This window comes from Gallinula chloropus, assembly GCF_964237585.1.
Source record: "Gallinula chloropus genome assembly, chromosome: 3".
Classification (NCBI taxonomy): Eukaryota; Metazoa; Chordata; class Aves; order Gruiformes; family Rallidae; genus Gallinula; species Gallinula chloropus.
This window is the reverse complement of record NC_140087.1, coordinates 33962319-33982644: the sequence shown is the minus strand read 5'-3', so window position 1 is coordinate 33982644 and position 20326 is coordinate 33962319. Positions and strand designations below refer to the sequence as shown.

The 20326-nt window shown below is 37.1% G+C and overlaps 1 protein-coding gene across 1 annotated transcript in view; it reads left to right on the top strand.

Moving 5' to 3' along the window:
- The window catches only part of UTRN (utrophin), a 380556-nt gene that overhangs the window by 264506 nt on the left and 95724 nt on the right, over positions 1–20326 (top strand). The gene's annotated exons all lie outside the window — the stretch shown is intronic.

Genomic DNA, 20326 nt, shown 5'->3' with positions numbered 1-20326 from the left:
AAGATATCACTAGGTCTTTTTCAAACCACTGAATAAAGCCTACTCTTACTGAAGGTTTATAGTTAACATTAAATATCTGAGAGTAGGTTTTGACATTTCTGTGTAGGGAAATGCATGTGTCAGGAATCAGGCCTATGCTGCAGAACCAGCACGGTCATCTGCATTTCTCTCTGTCACTGCAATTAGACCAGTGCCTATTTCTCTGCTATGTTCTTGTCTCACCATCCAAAAGACCATGCTGCTTCCACCATTATTGTTAATAGGCCATCTACTCCTAATAAAATCTCAGAACACCTTGATGTACTAAGATATACCAGGCTATCTGTTTCAGCTCCTGTGTCTTGAGCTGGAAGACCATGATGGGCTTTGGCTTGACCTTCAGGGATAAAGGTGATGGAGCACAAGCATATTAGTGACTCATTTTTAATCTCTACACGTATGATGGCTACTCTGTTTCCTTAAGGACCACTGGTGTTCTGCATTCTACTAACTCCACTCTGTCCTTATTGGGTGTAGTGACTGGTATTGCATGCAAGACTTAAGAAGAACTTGTATCAATGTTTTATACTGTAGTGAAACAACAGCTTTTTATCTTGTCCTTTCTGATGATAGTCAACACTTTATTGGCTTTTATTTTTGGTTGCAGCTGCATATTGAGCAAATTATTTCAGAGACCTGTCAATGAAACTCTCAAGACATTTTTTTTCTAAACTGTAAGTGTCCAGAAAAGTGTCCAGGGACTTCAGTCTAGTGTATGCTTTTTTAAGATCAATCGTTTCAATAGCATTAAAAGAAAAGCTGGCTATTACCTGAAACCCAAGGACAACACATCAACAGATGAGGTCCCATGAGGGATCACAGAACTTGACTGGTAAAAGGAAATGAGACAGGACATTTCTCTGAATGCAAATATTTTTTGACGGAGCTCTGCTTTTCCAAAGGCAGAGTGCCAGGAAAAAAAAATCCACTGGCACACCAGCAGCAAATCTGTTTTTCCAACTGCAGAGAACCCTAGAGAGCCACAATGATATGGTTGATAATGCCATACTTTTTTCAGGAGCTTTCATAGCTTCTATCACCTAGAGCTGAAAACTATTTGTCCTGCTTGTACCTTTCTCATTCTGAAACTGATTTGAGGTGCTTTCTATATAATCTGAGAATCTTTTTAGGTCTCCTCAATTTTAATGTGATCTGTTTTAATAAATTAGACCAGTAAGAAGAAACAGTGCATTTAGCAAAGCTGTTCACTTGTCATTCAAGGTATGGAGTGGAGCTTGCAGAGATTACTCCAAATCTTTTAAGAACCTGTTTACATAACTGACACTATTCCATATGAATTTTGTGCAAGTGCAGGAGAGTTTTATCCTCTTTCATCATGTATTCTGAAAGGACATAGTCCTCTCTGCATCACTGTTTTCTATAAAACCAAGGAGAATTAGTTTGTGTTGCACTTCATATACTTAAATATGTCACTTTAAAATCCTTCTGAAACTTTGTCTGCATTTGCAGGCATGGGGTGGTAAAGTATTCTCCATTTGTTTTCTGTTAAGGCTATCTTAATCTGGATCCTGCTTCTTGTTGCTGCAGGCAGACTTTTTAGGGGAGAAGAATGTTCCAGTTAACTCCTGAACTATTGGATCCTCAATCCCTTGTTATTACAGCCAGTAATCCATGCTAGGAACATCAGCAATAAATTGGAAAAATTGTGTTGCCATGGCAGCCGCCCACTCCTGTTTTCATGCAGATTCTTGAGATTAAAGGCTAGGCTTCAAAATGTATGTACAAAATAGGGAGTGAATGGGATGCTGCTCTCTCTTGTATTTTCATTAGTTTACCCGTTTTTGCTTTGTTGCTTTTTTAGAATGCAGATGAAATGAAAGGGTGTAGGTATTAGTTTAACAGGCAAGGTGATCTGGCAGGGGGTGTTTTGAGAGGGTTTTTTTTAGTTTACAGGCACTCTTCAGCTGTTAGGTGTCTCTAGAAAATTGCCATACCAGTGGTACCATCTGACGTAGGTTCCAGTGAATTTCTCTCCTCTAGGGTGGTTAGGCAGAGGGGCTGGGAAACTGCTGGGAATGTTTACTAGAAGGAGCTTTGTTTTCTGAAGTTCTGGTCTTTCACCTTTAGCAGTCAAATGGTATCTAAATCTGAAATAGTGCTAAAGATTTGGAGCTTTGCCTTTAGGAAAACTTCTGGAGGTTATGTTCGTGCTAATGTGTTTCTTGCAAAGTAAGTTGAGTGTTGTCCTTCAGAAAGGTCTCATACTGGGTTTAGGAGTTTTACTCCTACGCTTTCAGCTGCTGAAGATCCTTACATGCTACTTACAGATTTATGCAGACTGGTTAGTTGTTATGTAGAAAAAAGGATAGATTTATTTTTTTTTGTCTTTTAATCTGATTTGGAACGTGAATCCTCATCTTGTGTGGCCAATACCATGACTCTTTTTCTAGCATCACTTAAAATGTCATCAGCAGTTGGCCACATCAAACGACTCGGGCTACTCTGAGCATCAATAGTAAGGTACAAGTACAATTCCTTTATGTAGTTCTCAATAGGCCTGCAATGTCTGCAGTTCTTCCTACAGTTACTGATATCATTTTGTTTTAATCAACAATTTATCAAATAGTATTGACCCCAGTGTAATTTAGATAGAAAGTATTTCCTTGTGTGATGTGGTTGTTACTTGCTTGTGGGGTTTGGGTTTTTTTGTTCTGTGTTTTGGTTTTGGGGGGGTTTTTTAGGCACCTCTTTCTGGAAGGAGTGCAATGTTGTCCTAACAATCACCCATTTATTACTAACAAGCTATTTTACATGCTTGGCTGCTCATCTTACAATTTGCTCCCCTGTAAAGCATGAGGAAATTTCAAAAGCATCGTGTACATATCCAAAGATTTCTCAAAGGACCTTTCTATCTTGTTCAGTGATGATGTAACAGTATGTCAGAGCTCGCAGTGAAGCGACTTTTTTCTAAAGAGATTGCAAGCACTGTGTAATAACTGGCTGCAAAGCTGTGTACCGTGCTCTGACAAACGGAGAATATGCATGCAGTAACTTTGTGACATGAGCAGCCTCTTCTGGTTCTGCAGTGAATGAAGATCAGCCTTAACTCTAGTTTTTGATTGTCCAGGGTGCCGGACCATTACTGACACATGAGCTACAGCTGTTGCTATACTCTCTTTCTCTGCAAGACAGGTTTCAGGGCTGTGTAAGAAGTTGCATAGTTCTACTAAACTTCTAGCCACGGTGGGCTCTGATTTAAATGAATGAGAGAATATTTTAAAGGTCTTCAGGAAGAACTTGGTAGCTGCTGATGCTAGCAATGCGGTTCTTTACATTATGATATTCTTTTAGACCTTTCTTGTTAAATGAATTTGAAAATAGAGAGAAAAATATTTATACCACTGTTTGACAAAATACAATGAACAAATAGTATTTCCCAGTTGCAAAAAAAATTTGGTTTTGCTAACAAGTATTTATAAACTTTAAGAGAGAGTAGTAAACTAAAGCCATAAATAATTAAGTAAAAGTTATGATACATTTATTTTAACTTATGTTTAAAGTTGGAGATCTGTACACTCCTCCTATATTACTAAGTAATTCTTAGTAGAAAAGTCCTAATATAGGTAATATGATAGATGAAAAAAACCAGAAAAAACTTCCTCTCCCTTTAAGCAGCTGTTTTGCAACTTAACATGCTTGAAGAATTTCTAAAATCTAAAGTAAAATATCTTGATTAATGAAAGGACTATATTTATCTTTTTATAAACAGTCATTAAAAAAATGCATACTGCTATTAATGTGTGATTCACTTGGGTGCAAATTAAAATTTTCTGTACCAACAGAGACTTCAGTGATTGAATCAAATCATTACTTTTAATGGTATATTTTGCATTAAGTCAGTGAAACCGGTCAGCAAGAATTTAGGATTAGCAGTAATAGAACAGAGGATAGTAAATGAGATAGTTTTAAAGAAATTACTGGAACAAATGCACTTAAATAGTACTTCAGGTCATATTTTAGAGACGTTTCCTCCCCCTCCCTTTTTCCTTTGCCCCCCCTCCCCTTTGCTCAAAGTTTTATATAGTCTGTATTTATTCACCTTGGAATCAACCTTAGTAACACATATTTTGTGTCTTAGGTTTTTGGGGTTTTTTAAGTAATAGGCGTTTTTATATTTTCTCCTTTGTGGTTTCACTGCCTTTTTGAGTGATGACCCTTCCTCAGTGGAGATAGTCTAGAAGTTTGTGTAAGCCTTCACTGCTGTAAAGGGATCAGAGTCAAGCCAGGGAAGAATCCCTCCAACTGAAAAAAATGCTAAAAATGAAATGTCTTGAAAAGACTGATATGAAAATATTTTTATCATCAAATAAATACCGGGGAGGCTGAGGATGTAATATTTAGATAATTATCAATGGTGTCTGACAGTGGTGCCCTGTGCATTCTTCAGGCAGGATTTTCCAGCTAGAATTTGGAAGCAAAGAGACACTGTGCAATGTTTCATGCTGACATCAGCGCTGTGGTTAGCGTATGTCATCACGCTGGCTATGGATGCTTTCAGGAGCCTCAGTGCCTGATATAGAAACAAGCCTCCAGCCTCTGACTAAAAAGTAGACTCTGTTTAACCTTTTTTCTTTTTCCCCTGCTGCAGTAGTGACTCATAACCCTCTAAACTGGAAGTAAAAATTATTACTGAATAGTTATAACCTAAATATGGTATCTGAGAAGTAGTATTTTGGAAGTTGATAAGACTTTTTCTAGACCCGAGGTACTTAGTATTGGCAGCTTGTTGGTATGAATAAAAATGAATGAGAACTTGGGATGATATACATTTCTTTGAATGGTGAGGATTTAGCAGGTTTCTAGGCTTGAGTTACTGAAGCAGGCAGTGAATAGCTTTCTTGCATAAAGCACTGTTGATCTGTTGATTCATTTTCAACAGTGCTTTTAACATGTAGAAAACTGCATATGTTTAAATACACAGAGAAGGGAGATGTGTGCTCATCATAAGGACTGGAGATATCTACTTCAATGTTTTAAAATTTAAGTCTGTTATATGCTGGTGACAGAGAATTTAGCTCCAAACTGCTAATGACTTCAAGGGTGAGACACAAAAATGTAGCTGACAGAAGCACTGTTTGGTTACTTGCCAAAAGTGCCTGGAGCTAATGTACTCCTGCAAAGCTAACAGAAAATACTATTTTAATTTTGATTATTTTTTCTTTGACATTGTGATGCTCTTTTAGACTGGCGGAAGAAAAAGAAAGCTGAAGGGACAGGGGCTACTCTGAGTACTACATAGGTACTAGGGGGAAATTGCAAAAGCATGCAGGATTCGGGTTGCGTTTTCTTCCAAAGTCTTACTCGAGTGACACAAAGTAGAATGTGTTGAAACTATGCACTTGCTTGTAAATACAAGGCTCATTAACAAATCATAACAAAGTCTGGAATTAATGAAAAGTGAGGTAAGAGGGAGAAAAAAAAAAAAGACAGGAATTGCTGCATATAGTGATAAAATCCCCTATATGACCTCTTCTCACAGAGTAATGAATATGTTCCTAATATCCTTGTTAAACAATCTTAAACCGGTGTTTAGGTTCAGATTGGTTTAGTTAAACAACGTGGGTTTTTTTTTTCTCCTACTGGAATTCTAGGTGGAGAAATACATAGTCAATTTATTTGTCTATTTTGGCATGTGTTCCCATAGCTGAATTTCTGGTGTGTCTCAGAGGCTTCACAGCTGTCTGTGAGCACCCGCTTAACTTGCACTTAAGAAACTTCAGCTGTAGCTTCTCACCCAGACAAATATCTGAGTACTTCACCTTTGGCTGACAGGCACTGCCCTGCTCAGTGTGTGAGGGACTTGCCCACATCTACAAAGAGCTTCGGTTCTTGAAACTGCACTTGTGGCTTGAGGTGAAAGGGGTAAATGTTGGATTTGGCATGTGAGGCCTCGGGGTGGGGCTCTGGAAGTTGTACGGTGTCATACCCAGCCTTATTACAGTAGTTTCACATGAAGCATGAAATGCCTAGGCCACCTCTATCCAGCAGTGCAGCACAGATACCTGTGCTAGTAACAAATGCGTTCTTCAGTAAGAGAAATTAGCCTATGTAGGGATTTAGCTGACAGCAATTGTAGTGGTCTTGCAGCATATACAAACGTGGGCCCTTTCACACTGCATTGCTTTGTTCTGTTTAGATTTTCGCTGCTTAGTTGATTTTTTGCAGATAAGGAAGAGGACTCCCCCCATACGGAATTCAAAATACAGTGCTCCCATGTCTGAGTTCAGTACAGTCCTGGTAGTGGAAAGCTGGGAGAGAGGAACTGGAAGGCCCTTGAGCCCAGTTACAGACAAATACCAGGATCATTTTTCTTCCCTAACTCAGAAGCGTCATTTATGGTATTGGTGCTTCATCATTCCTTATTTTAGTGCCACATTCATAAATGTAGTGTCACATTTTTGTTATAGTTCCTGAACTTGGAAAGGAATGTTTTAGAATAAACGCCTCTTTAATGCTGACGAGGTAGACAGTAAACAGATGATTCTACAAAATCAGAAAGCTACAATGATTTTTCACCCATTCTGACTTATGTATGTGTATTTGGTTTATTCTCTGTATAATGAAGATGTAAAGGAAATACAGAACAAATCTTTCCATTTGCTGCATTTGACTGACATTAGAGTGAAGAACACTGAGAGAGGAATAATGCACAAACTTATGATCAGAACGCCATTGTCACTGCAGCAAAGCTACCATAACACCTTGTCTTTCTGATTAATGCAGTTTGCATTTGTAATATTATGTGTACTTTAAATGAAACAATTACTTTGGTGGTAACAGGATGATCAGTGCTGGACGTACACAAATATAAGCTAGCTGGAAAGATGCTTGTAGAGTTGTGCCTACCTAATTTATATCCAGTCTTCCATGTCAAAGTGCTACACTAAGAAACTGAGCTAAAAGATTAACTACTATTTGCCATATTAAATATCCAAGCCAAATCTGCACTGCTTAATAAAGAAAAGTCATAACAATGAAGAAATCTCTGCTACAGCTTTTCTTCTGTGAGCACTGGTAGAAATGTCCAGTGATGTGCTGTCATGGTACTAATATTTTTCAGAAAAAGGAGCCCAGTGAAAGGTTTCTTGAAAACTGTATCTCTGATATTCAACACTTTGGGTTGTGTGGGCATTCCGCAAAGATCAATCCATTCTGTAGTGGTACTTGATGTCTGCACATGTGTAGTATGGGAACTCACCGTGTAGTACCTTCTTCAACAGCAGCAGTGTGCAAGTCATCAGCATTTTTCTCTGGCATGCTGTATTTGTGATGCTCAGAGATGGCTCAGAATTTGGATACAGTGGATAAACCTGAGCAGAGAGGAGGTCATGTGTGTGGGCACAGAGATACGTACCAAGGAATCTGAAGCAACAAGGCAGTCATGCCTGGTTGAAATTACTCGTTTTCAATAGGTTGGCCGCATTTGGGGTGATTTTCTAATGATCTTGTAATCTTCTGTACGAGCGTGCAGATGCCTTCCGACATTTCTGGCTGATAGAACTTTTAGTGTGGTGAGCACAGTTGATGCAGTTACTCAAACCCTTTATTCACCCATGTCTTTCTGCTTTACACTTCTCATGGTGTGATGCAACAGCACTGGAAGAGGAGGAAGTTATTTATCTTAACACTGGTTCTACAGTTGTAGAGTAAACTTCCAGGAAGGAATGGCTAGTAGGAAACACAGCACATTATATAAAACAAACAAAACCACATGGTTCATACAAACAAAGGTACTTTTCTTGCTGGAGAGAAAATGAAAGAACAAACACAGGGCAGATGTGAATCACATAGCTTAATGCCATCCTGGAAAATGTTTGGGTAGTAAGATGATGTGTGTGGTCTAAGAATCTATATATAACAAATAAACATACTTTCTGCATTTGGATTATATTTGTAGATGAATGTGAAAAGACTTCTAAGCAAGCAATGACTTCTTTCCTGAGTTAGGTGCACTGAAGCTAGACCACCCTGTTACTAAATACAATGTAAATAAATAAGTGAAAGTCCTTTACTGTGTTTAAAATTTGTATTTATGGTGTATACTTTTCACTAAGGGTTTAGGCCAGTTTCTAGGTACTTTGCTGCCCTGCTTGTTTGCACATTTTTACCCTTTTTTTAGTGGCTTTAAGTTGATATTTATGTTTCTGAGAAATATAGTTATAGATATTTTGGAATATTGCTTGTTATTCATAGTGGCATCCAGTCGCTAAAAACAATTCTATTGTTTGGGTTTAAGACATTCCCTGTGTTGGTTCTCAGTGTTATTGTTTATATCTTCAGCATTTTGTTTATCACTTTTATTTGTCTCCATACCACTGCTAGGCAACTATGCAATGGCATACAGCTTTTTTCTAAGTATTGAGCAATAAAAATAACAATTTGATAGTATGCTTTTTTTTTTTTTTGGCTTCTTAATAAGAAATTGTTTATGGTTTAAATTCCTGCTTTCTAAAGAAAAAGAAATGCTGTTTTATGGGTGCTGGGTTTGCTACATGTAAAATATTCCAATTCTTTGCCTGAAGAGCTTAAAAAAATTAAATAAAGGTTTTCATACTGGAGAAACAAAAGAAACAAAGCAGAGAAAGGAAAGAAAGTGGGTGAACATAAGTAATAATTCTTGTGAATTGTCTGATGTCTCCTCCTTTTGTGGGAAATTATTTGTGGAGCCAAGTTACCGTTAATATGCCTTGCTTCATGGAAGTATGCTTTTAAGTACTAGAGTCTTTCAGTAGTTGAGCCCAAATTAGTGCCAGGTATATTAAATAATTTGTTTCTCATAAATGGGAAACCACTTCATAGTCCTCCAAAAAATGCTTAATGACATTTGCAATAAGGTTCAGTAGTGCCTTCCCCTCTCCCGCCAATTAACAATTAATCATTCTTACTGAATTATTTTAAATCAAGGAATATTATATATACAAACAGCTATTATAAGATAGGGAAAAATAATGCAAAGACTTCTCTTTAGTGTCCTTGGATATTTTGAAGAACTTTCCCTGGATTATTTGAATCTCAATTTTTTCTTACTGAAAAAAAGTTTAAGTTAAAATCAAATAACAGACTCGGATTGTAGGAAGGCACAACTCTGTAATGATGATGATTTAACAGAATTGCAAGACACTGGCAATTTTCACACCAGTATCTTTATTAATATATGGACACTGAATGCCCAGCAATATTTTAATCCTAGTTTCTTATTGGTAGGGTTGACTAAAGCTGGGGGTTATTTTTGCTTATCTGCTCAGTTTAATTTACAGGTCCAGCTGGGGTTTCTGTTGTTTATATGAGACATTGTTAGATCACTTATTTGAAAATGCAAAGGCCCAGCAAGGCCGTTGTCAGACAAGTTCAGTTTGTAGAGACAGATTTGGAATTAATAAAGTGATGCAGACTACTGCATGGCCTTATCACCACCCACAGCTACCTGAAGGGAGGTTGTAGAGAGGTGGACGATGGTCTCTTCAGCCAGGTGACAGGAGATAGAACAAGGGGAAATGGCACAAAGCTGTGCCAGGGCACGTTCAGATTAGATATTACAAAAAATCTTTTACTGAAAGAGTTGTCAGGGCCTGGAACAGGCTGCCCAGGGTGGGGTGGGTTGAGTCACCTTACATGGATGTGTTTAAAAAAAGGGTAGATGAGGTAGTTAGGGATATGGTTTAACATAGGATGGGAACGGTTGGACTCAATCTTAATGGTCTTTTCCAACCTTGTGATTCTGTGATGTTGTTGCAAGTTTGGATGTTCCCTGGTTGATGAGGGGCTAAAACTCCTAGCTAAAGTTCATCTGCTTGTTATTTGTTTTCTGTATGATTCATGACGAAGGAAAGTCCTCAGCTACTTGAAACACACTCACACATGGCAACAACTAAAACCACCAGTGTGTTATCAACATGATGAGAATCCAAACTACAGCAGTACACCAACTGCTAGAAAGAAAATTAATCCTCTTTCAACCAAGCCCAGGACACTTGTGTCTCAAAAACATACCTGGAGAATTGTCTGGAATAGAATATTTCCCCTCTCAAACATTGCTTACTTCTTTTTGTATTGGTGGTTTTACAGTATTTTCTTTTTCTAACAAGCATATGTTGGAAATACTAGCACATGGTTAGACAGGAAATATTCAAGAAGTGACCAATACCAGAGATCCAGCACAGCCTTGTCATATAACAGCAACCAACCGTGTAGTTAGTACAAGGTTTACAAAGACTCTGTCGGTTTAGATAGTTTTGAAATTGGGAAGCTATAGTGGAAAAGTATAGAGCAAAAAAAGACAAGGAGGGGTGGATGGTAGACCTTGGTGATGTAAAATAACCAAGAAAGAAATGGTTAGGAAATTAGGGTGAGAGGAGCATGTAAAACAAACCATAAGATAGCTCATGGTACAAACATAGTAAGGAATTGCATTTTGACAGGGGAAAACTTTCTGGGTTGAGCGCTGGTAGTCTTGAGTCATTTCTTCCCCCCGCCCCACTCCCCCCACACACACACTTTGAGCATCATGTGGTTGACATGACTTTTGCAGCTGGTCCTGGTGACCTTTGTTCTGAGCCAGTGTAGCTGTTCTGCTGCTGCCTGTCCCTGACTTTCTGGTATGCCACTCCACACGGAGAATCCATCAGTAGAGAACAGATTGTTGTCTGTTTAGTAATTATTCAGTTGCTTGTCTAGACCATTTGTTTCTGAAGAGAAACTGAAGTGACTGTTTCTAAGAAGAAGGAGTGATTAGTTTTGACAGGATTTCTGCTTCTGAAGGGATTTCCAGTAGCAGTCCTCTGTCATATATGCATACATGCATACATACACAACCAAATGTAATCTCAGATTGCAACAGGTCTCCAGCATTTTGCTGCTTTAGCATTCAGCTGGGCTCTAGTGCCTGTGCTTCCTCCCTTCACGGAACTGTCAGGAGATGCTCCTCTGAGACCTTTTTTTACAATGAGCTCACTTTTCTGACTATTTATAATTCATAGGTGATGTCATGTAGTACAATCCTTTTTTTTTTTAATCATAGCAAGTCATCAGTGAGGACCCTGATGTACACTTGCACCGAGAAGGCTGATATTACAGGCAACCTTTCTCACAATGTGCACCCTAGCTTCATATTTTGACCACGTACTCATAGTGCTGCGTACCATAAAGTTGCTCTTGAGAGCTTGAAGTTTGAACTGCAATTACAAAAAATCTTTCTCAAGTAATTATTACCTAGTAATATGGTAGGTACTGTTTAATAGCAAAGGAGCTTATGAGTCCAAACATATTAGACTTGTCCCACTGATACTTGTTTGAAGAAATGCAGAGGACATTTTAATTATCCAAAATAAATGAAAGGCAACCTGAGTTTAACTGCTCTTAGCAACAATGCAGCACCCAGCTCGTGAATAGTCATTATCATCTCAGTTTGAAGAAAGAATCTTATGTCCTGTAAATGCTGACAGTTCATCTGCACTCAGTAATAATACAAGCTAAACAATCCCAAGCCTGTTTGTTGCTGGCAAACAAAGAAAGAAATTTCTTATGCTGAAGAGGTAGATGGTTGCTATTGCATGGTGCAAGGAAATAGTGCAAGAGACTTAAGATATACATTGTTACTAGTGCTAATAAAATATGAGTGCTCTTGCTAAATTAAGTAATAAGCCATTTAATATGATGCAGATGTTGTGTGTGTCTTGTGTCAGGCTGGAGGCATTAAGTGGTTAAAATGCATTAAAAAAATAATGCTCTATTCTTCTTTATCTCTCCCCCATTTTTTCCTCTGAGTTTTTTCTGAGATAAAATACAGAAGTTAAACCGGTTTCTACCCATAAAGAAGAGATGCAAATTTAACACTCTGACAGTGTTTCCACCATAACCCCATTTGTTTTGGTTTATGTAACTGAGTAGTAAAATGTGTCCAAAGCTATACTGTTATATGCTATGCACTGCACAGTTTCACATTTGAAGTTAATTGGAGTTAGCACCATGGACACAAATTTCTCTTGCTTCTTCAAAGGAAGTAAAAATTTGATGAAGACTGTGGAAGAAATGTTACTTCTCTAGATAGCTCTACAAAAGCCTCATCGGAAATGGAAAGATGGAAGTTTTGATTATATATTGCCTTGTCTTAAAGGTTGATTTTTAGAGAGTGTAATCTCTTTAAACGCCTTTGAAATCGACTGACTGCAATGCTTTATTTGTCATTGTACGGTGATGTTTTCCTATGGGGTTGTTTGGAGTTTTGGGTTCTTTGGCAGACAATTTAAAGTGGCATTGCAATTTTGCTGGTTTCTTAGTGTCAGTCCCCTTTGTCTGGACACCATTTCTTGTACATATTAGAATAAAGGTCCTGGTTTGTCCCTAAGTTTCGTATAAGCTTTTGTCCTGTTTCTGACAGGAGTCAATAACAGAGGTTGGAGGGAACAGGCAAAAGAAATGGAGCAAGGAGAGAGGGTTACTTCTCTTCCCACCTGCCCATCAGAGGTGCACATGAAAGCCCATTATACTTCTATTGAATTGCAGAATCCTCAGAGACCATGTCTTCAAGAAATGGAAGCTGGGTTCTTGATGAAAATCCATGATGTCTTTCTCCCAGAGTTGCATAAATAGTGGTGTTTATTCTAATTCCATATATTTAGTGAGTGACAATTAATCTTCATGCTAATTCCACCAAATACCATCAAAATCACTTCTATTTTCTTCTATATAAGAGGATGCCTTCAGTTTGTTTATGCTACCAATATTCAAAATTAAACAAATGCTCTGTACTGATAGGAATAATGGATGTTTTTCACACATTTCGCATAAAATGGTAGAAGGTCTCATCATTTCTTTTGGCATATATGTCTAAAGCCTCATGGTGAACCTTTTTTCCTTTAAAACAGCCTTTTAATTAAAAAAATATTTGATGCAGTTCACAGACAGTAAAAGGTTGCTACTCTTGTATTTTTATAATAACTAGAAAAATTGTGGTAGCAATGGGCAGCCAACAATTTTTCGAAAAATAAGAGGATGTTTTGAAGACGGAATGAGGAGACTAATGGAGTTTCTTGCACATACAGTTTCCATATGGTTTGGCTTTCATTTAAAGTTTGGGGTTATTTTAAATGTATTCCAGAGTTTCTAGATCACAAACTAATGCTAAAAGTCTAATAGCTATTAGAAAGTTGAGCTTTTTTAAGCCTTTGTATCTTATGTCAGATTTTTAAATCACTTTTTGCCATCTAGTCACTTGTCAAGGAGAAGTCCTTATTAAAGTACACTCAATGTCCTGCTCGAGTAATTGAGACAGGAGAGGTGGTATAAATGGTTTCTGCTCTAAATCTGGTTCTGTCCTTTCAGCTAACTGTAAAAATATATGAAATACAAAATAATTGTGAAGTGATTGCTACATCACAGCCTGTCATTTTTCTAGGTTGCTGACATTAGTCAGTGGCAAAGCAATACCTGAATGCCTGAAAGGAATGACTGGGAACACAAACTGTTCATTTTTACGTTGTTGGGTTCTTATGGGAATATATCTCATCAGTAGCATTTCTAAAACCAGTCATGAAGTAAAGAATAAAGTGGGAAGTTTCAAATTGCTGTTCAGTTTTCCTTCTCTGTGGGTCAGCACTTAGCTGTGCCTTGCCTGAAGTAAGGAGCACGTCGTTACTGCACAACCTGATCTTTCATCAGTGATGCAGAGCACTTGCTGCCTGTCCAGCCTCAAATGTGTTTGCAGAGTGGTAACTGTGGGACTCAGGTTATTTCATTGAGTGTATTACTTTTCTATAATTCATTGGGGCACAGTGAGCTATTTTACAGCTGTATGTACATGTGTTTGTGGCTTACAAACCCAACGCACCCTCCCCATCCCCCCACCCCCCGATAATATTTTCTGTGGACTGAATAGATGATATGTAGATGGCATTTTCTTCTCTAATTTGTTTTGAACCTTGCCATAGTGTTCAAGGGTATTTAATTGTTGAACTCTTATTTGGATCTGATCTAAAATGAAGCGTTTGATCATCTGTAATTCTTAAATACAAGTATATGTGCTAACATCACAACATGTGAGTTAATCCTTTTAGTATGAACTGCGTAATCTCCTTCAGAAAAACTCCCAGCCAGAAGCTGCATCTTCATTTCTCTTTCTGCTCCACAAAGCTACTAGTCACGATGTACCTCATAATAGTTTGTTGGGAGGTTTTTTTGGTTATGTGGTTACTTTTGGGTTTTGGGGTGGGGGGTTCTTTTGGGGAGGTGGAGGGATGGGGAGGGAGGTGGGGTTGTGTGTGTTTGGGGTTTTTTTTTAAACTCTCATCTTTCAAGGTTATTGATAGAGGACAGTTGTCATGTTTCCATAGTAAACATTGGTGGGATTAATTTTCCTTTACCAGTAGCACATTGTACTCCTTTGATGTAAAACTGAATGTGTATTTACAAGCAGTTTGGGATTTGAAAATTGGTTCCACTCCTAGCAGGATGATTACTGTTGTTGTCTACAAGTAAATACTTTTCTCAATCACCCAAAGAATGGGAAAGATTCAAGAACTTCCCTCTCTGTCAGACTCCACACTCTGACTCATGCCTTTTTGCTATCTCTGGGGAGCAACCTCTATGAAGGCTTACATTAAATCCTGATTAGGTATGTTAAGTAGAATTTTTTTTGCTAAAAGCATTGTTAAAAACCATTTTTTTCCCATGCATAGCAATTTAAAACAAACATGATTTAATCGACTACTTTTCTGTAGTTTTATTCAAGCCATCAAATTTCATGATTCTCATGCCCTTTTTTAGCTGACCAAAATCTGCTCAGTTAGCTTAGTAACTGTCTGGATGAGCAAAAGAAGTATTATATTCTAGTGGTTTTTCCTCTGTTTGAGACCTATATGATGCCTTATTTTTTCCATTAAAAAACTAGAGCATGGAAAACCAAAAGTAAAACAGATTGCTGACCCTGTAACAGTTGCTGACCCTGGTGAGTAATGTCATTGATAGGAGAGAATGCTTAACCATGGAAGATCCCTCTCTTGGTACAATAAAATGCAAAGAAAGAGTTGGAGTATTCAAAAAATGGCTTTCCTGAGGAAGGGAAAAAGACCCAACAAAGCCAGTTCATTGGATATGTGCAAAGTGTGTGGCAAACCCATCGCAACAGAATTCTGTTAACCTTCTTGGAAATTCAGAATGGGCTGTAATTCTGAGGATTTCAGTAGTTCATTCAGTGGGGAATTTCTGTTAGCAGACTGAGATATCTATCTTTTCAGATTATGTTTGTGTAAAGAACAAAAATGACGTATTTATAGAAAAAACTGTTTTGAAGGTAATGTCTTTGGCAAAAGCTCAAAGATGCAGAGTGTGGGGTTTTTTCTGCAAAGGAGTTAGTTCCAAATCATATTTTAAGGGGGAAAAAAAATGCTGCAAGCATTCCATACTTTCCAGGGCCTAACACTGTACACACTGTCAAGTGCTCCAAACTCAGGCCAACCAAGGCTTTTGTTATCACTGACCTAGAAATGCAAATACCAAAGTCTCATTTCAGTGGGCTCAGAAATATGAAATCCAGTTACATAAGATTACTGGGGCTGGAAGTCATATTAATGACCATCATTAGGGCTCATTTTTTCTAACCTTTGCTCAATTAAGCAGTGTCTGACTTCATCCCTAGTTGAATTCAGAGCCTTTAGCATCTCTAGAGGATGCAGGACTTGCAGCAGTTCTTCCTTTGAAAAGAGTAGAAATATTCTTTCTTGGCAAATCATTAACTGTGAAAATCAATTTTTATTGTAGTTCTTAAGAAAAAGTGTAGCCTTGTACTCTTTAATTCAAGAACAGCTTTTTAATGTCTGTTTTGCTGCAATCTGTATGAATCTTTCTAATATCTAATCTAAATCTCCCCTCCTTCAGGTTACTTCCATTGCCCCTTGTCCTGTCACACCACGCCCTTGTAAACAGCCCCTCTCCAGCTTTCCTGTAGGCCCCTTCAGGTACTGGAAGGCTGCAGTAAGGTCTCCCTGGTGCTTTCTCTTCTCTGGGTCGATCAAGCCCAACTCTTTCAACTTGTCTTCATAAGAGAGGTGCTCCAGCCCTCTGATCATCTCTGTGGCCCTTCAATTTACTGGACTCGCTCCAACAGCAACATGTCCTCCTTATGTTGGGGTCACCCCAGAAACCAAAATACTTACTTTTGAAATTTTATGTATACATGTTATATTAACTGTTGTCTGTCCTAAAGGAACAGCTTTTAAATGTACTATATTTCTTTCATTTCTAGTTGATTCTTTAATGACACAGACAGCTGGCAGCGACTTGATCACAACCTTGAGCTCTGTGTGATCTTTATAAAGAATTACTCTTTCCATCCTTCAACTTTTCTCAATCATCCTACTTAGTCTTCCCATTCTATTATATACCATAGATTATTTTTTATATTTCATTGTATTTTATGGAAGTAGCAGGAGTTTTTCAAGCATTGGGTACAGAATGGAGATGAGTAAGTAATTAAATGCTACAGGAGCTGCTGATTGGCACATAAAGCTACAATGTGATAAACTGATATGAGTTACAATAACGTGCATCTTTACTTCCTTGAAAGAGTGCATAATGAGACCTGATTTAAATATGTTCCTTTTTTAAGAAACATCCCATGTGTTTTCTTTGAAATTAGCTTTGCCTTCATCTGTTGGAACTGTTAAGCCGATCTGCTCCTTGAATTATTTTGTACAACTCAAAAGAGGAAAAAAGAGGCTGTAAATCAACAGTGCATAATTTCGGAAGCCCACTTACTATGCTTGAAAAATAATTTTAAGATGCAATTGAAGGAAATAGGTGCTTACAGGATACACTAAACAGCATAAAAAATCGTGACTAGGGAGAGTTTTTTTAGCTTTCTAATTTTTCAAGTGTGGAAAAGGCTTTGGCTATAAAGCTTTCCCAGCAGAAATTTTGGAAAGCCTTGATTTAAGCAAATTTCTTGTCTGTAAATTCAGACAGGAAGTTTTCTGTTAGCTTGTAAGAAGAGTTTGATCTTGTATTAGAAATCACAAGCATCTTTAATGAAGGTGGGAAAAATAGGTTAGATTATCTTGGTATAACGGAATTAACAGTATAGAATTTCCTGTATATAATAAACCATATATAATAAATTTAAAAACACATGTAATAACTGTATATTCATTAAAATAGGAAAAACATGTTTCACAGTTACTGAAACAGGAACAAAGCAGAATGGAGAAGAGTAAATCACTGGCTAATGTTTGTAAGTCAGGGAGCTAACACTTCTCTGTTCTTTTCCTTGAGAGGAGGATTGTGTTAGTGGGGTCCTGGGTTACTCTGCCGTAGTCAAGTAACTTGAAGGATGTCCCTCATACCTGAAAAATGAGTGTTGCAATCATGTTGGTAGTTGTTGCTTTGTGTGCTGCTACATGAAACATTTCTAGAGTGTAGTTTTGTGAGCTCCTGTCCATCTACCAATGGAAGAATTCTTTCAGATTTCAAAGGAGAGCTTTTAAAATTATTTTTAGCTAGTATTATTTAAGGCTAGCTCTGAAAGCTGGTTTTGATGACAACGCATCAGCACACTGGATTTTAGGTTCTGGTAAATCAGTCACCTGTCAGATTACTAAGGGAATTGAATCATACATTTTAAACTATTACCTAAAGTATACATTAATTGTATAATTTAGAATTGTAATAAGAAATGTGATGATATGAACTACTGCCACAGTTGCTCACAGCCCCTTTTTATATGACCAATATAGCTTTAAAATGTCATTGTACTTTTATAAATATAAAGGAGCCTCATGTGGGAAAAAATAATTGTACTGTCTGTGTTCTCAACATTCACATTTTCATTTTGTCTTCACATCTGCATACCCAATTGGACTCAAAAAATATGTGCGTCCATGTATTTACCTTATTAGTGAACAGTTTTAGTAACGTTTTGAGATGCCTCTGAAGCCTTTTGTCGTACTTTCCCTTATTATTTATTTAATCTGTACCAAAAAACAAGTATTAATTTTCTCTTAATTTTTTTCCGTGAAAAGTAAAGCTATCTTCAGGTAAAGATTTCTCCCTCCATCAAAACCTCTACTATGCTCAAAGCTGAACAAATTTTTTGACTATTTTCATCCTGAATGACAAACAAGGGGGAATGAAATGACACAGTCATATATTTCTCTACTGAAAGAGGTGCATCCCTTCTGAGTAGCCATTTGGGAGATATCTTTTGCAAAACTAAGTAAAACACCCAAATACATGATTGCACTTCTTATTATATAAAAAAACTTTAATACAATGATCAAATCCAGTATTGCAGCTTTTATATTCCTTCCTGGACTCTTTATGAGTTACTTTTTACTCTGTAGTGTTCTGTAGAGGTGATTTTTTTTTTTTGTAAAAGTTTTCTTCAGTCCACTCAAGACAGATGATATTTCAGCTCTAGATTAGATTTCTAAGTGGATTACTTGTTTGTTCTGTTGCAGAGAGGTTTGCCTGGAAGAAGAAGAGGGTATTGATATATTTGGTTGTTCTTGCATCGTGTACTCTCATTGCTGCTGTTTACTGAAATAGAGAGAGACAGAGGGGAAAATATATCGAGTATTTGTAAGAAAGAAGGAGTAAAGTTATGCAAATCTGAGTGCCTGTTCCAAAAATTATTCTTGCATCTGTGGCATAAGAACAAAATGTATAAGCCATAATGTAAGTCTGTGTTGGGTTCAAGGTACTCTTTACTACTTATTTACTTCAATGTTATTATTTCATGTGGAAGGTTTCTTTCATGCAAAAAGATTTCTTTGTCAAGATATATTAATAAAGAATGTCATAGATGACTTAGTTGATGGGCCAAAGTCTTAAAATCTTCGTGTTGTCAACCTCCATTTGAACAGCTTCAGTGGCAGGTTTGGTGGAGGCAGGGCAGAGAATGAAATTCAAAGTCTCTTAGGTTAAACTTGATTGAAATTTTGTTGAAGGTGATCAGGAAAACGTGGTGAACATAAGAGGTAAACAGGAGACACGGAGCAGCAAAGATCCATCTTTAGATTATTTCGAACTGCTGAAATTTCTTAGGCTCAAAATTTGTCACAACTTCCTTTTTCTTAGAAATATTTGAGAAATAGCGTGGAGGATATGTATTTCTAGAGAAATTTCCTCCTTCACACTGAAGTAATCATTCCTTTGATTCTGTCAAGATCTTTGAAATTAAAAGTTAAGGTCGTATTTTAATGATGCATTCACACAGGCTAACCAAAGCTTTTTGGATGGGTACTTTTTGAGCCTTAATTGCACAGTAGTTGTAATGGCTTCCTGTCTGTCTTCTTTCCTGAAACAAATTCCCACATACAAAATGATTTCATGATTTGTAAAATATGGGTGATTTCAAAGAGTCTTATTCTAATTTGTGTAAAAGTTAGGTAAAAGTGGAATATTTAGGTTTTGAAGGGTTTCTTCAGGATTTACAATACTGAAGTATTGTAAAAGCAATTTTTAAAATTATTCAAAGTATTACAAATAATTTATAAATAAGGTCTTGGGTTTTAAATTATAATATATGTTTCTTATTAAACACAGTATATAGTGAATCCTATGAAGATCAGGGCTTATTCTTCTTATTGTTATTATTGCTATACAAAAGCATGTAGAGGTAGCACTGTTCTGAACAGTTGTTTATATAAAGACAATAATGGTTAGCAAATTCCTATAAGAAATGAAGGTTAGCATATTTTCAGTGATTAGTTTTTGTTGGTTTTGGGGGTTTTTTTGTTGGTTTTTTTATTATTTAATGTGGAACAGAAGTAGTGTGAGATGGAATGGAAGGATTTGGGAAGATGAGAAGGATAAAGTAATAAAGTGGGGGAGAAGGCTGGGAGTGGGGAAAATAATGTCTTGTCTCCTGCTAAGCTAAAGGCAAGTGGTAAGTTGTTTGGGGCCTTTTTTTTGTGGCATCAGGAGACTTTCTGATGAGAAAAAGGTTGCATTTGTGAGACTTCCACAGTTTTCTGTAGTGGAAAGCACTCCTTTTGTTAAGTAATGTTGTGAACAATGACTAACTGCTTTTCCAGAGCTGTAATGGAGCCTGAGCAGATTGTGTCAGCAAGAAAGCCTTGGATTTGTAAACAGAGCTAAAAAATACAATAGAAAAATTGAACATTTTAATAACGTTTAAATATATTATTTTTAAAAAACATCTTCTTTTCTCTTTCTACTGGTAGAAAGTAATACAAAAAAAAACACACAAAGCAGTTTTCTTCTGGATGGGACAGATTTATAATTTTAAAATTGAGTAGAAAAAAATGCATTATAA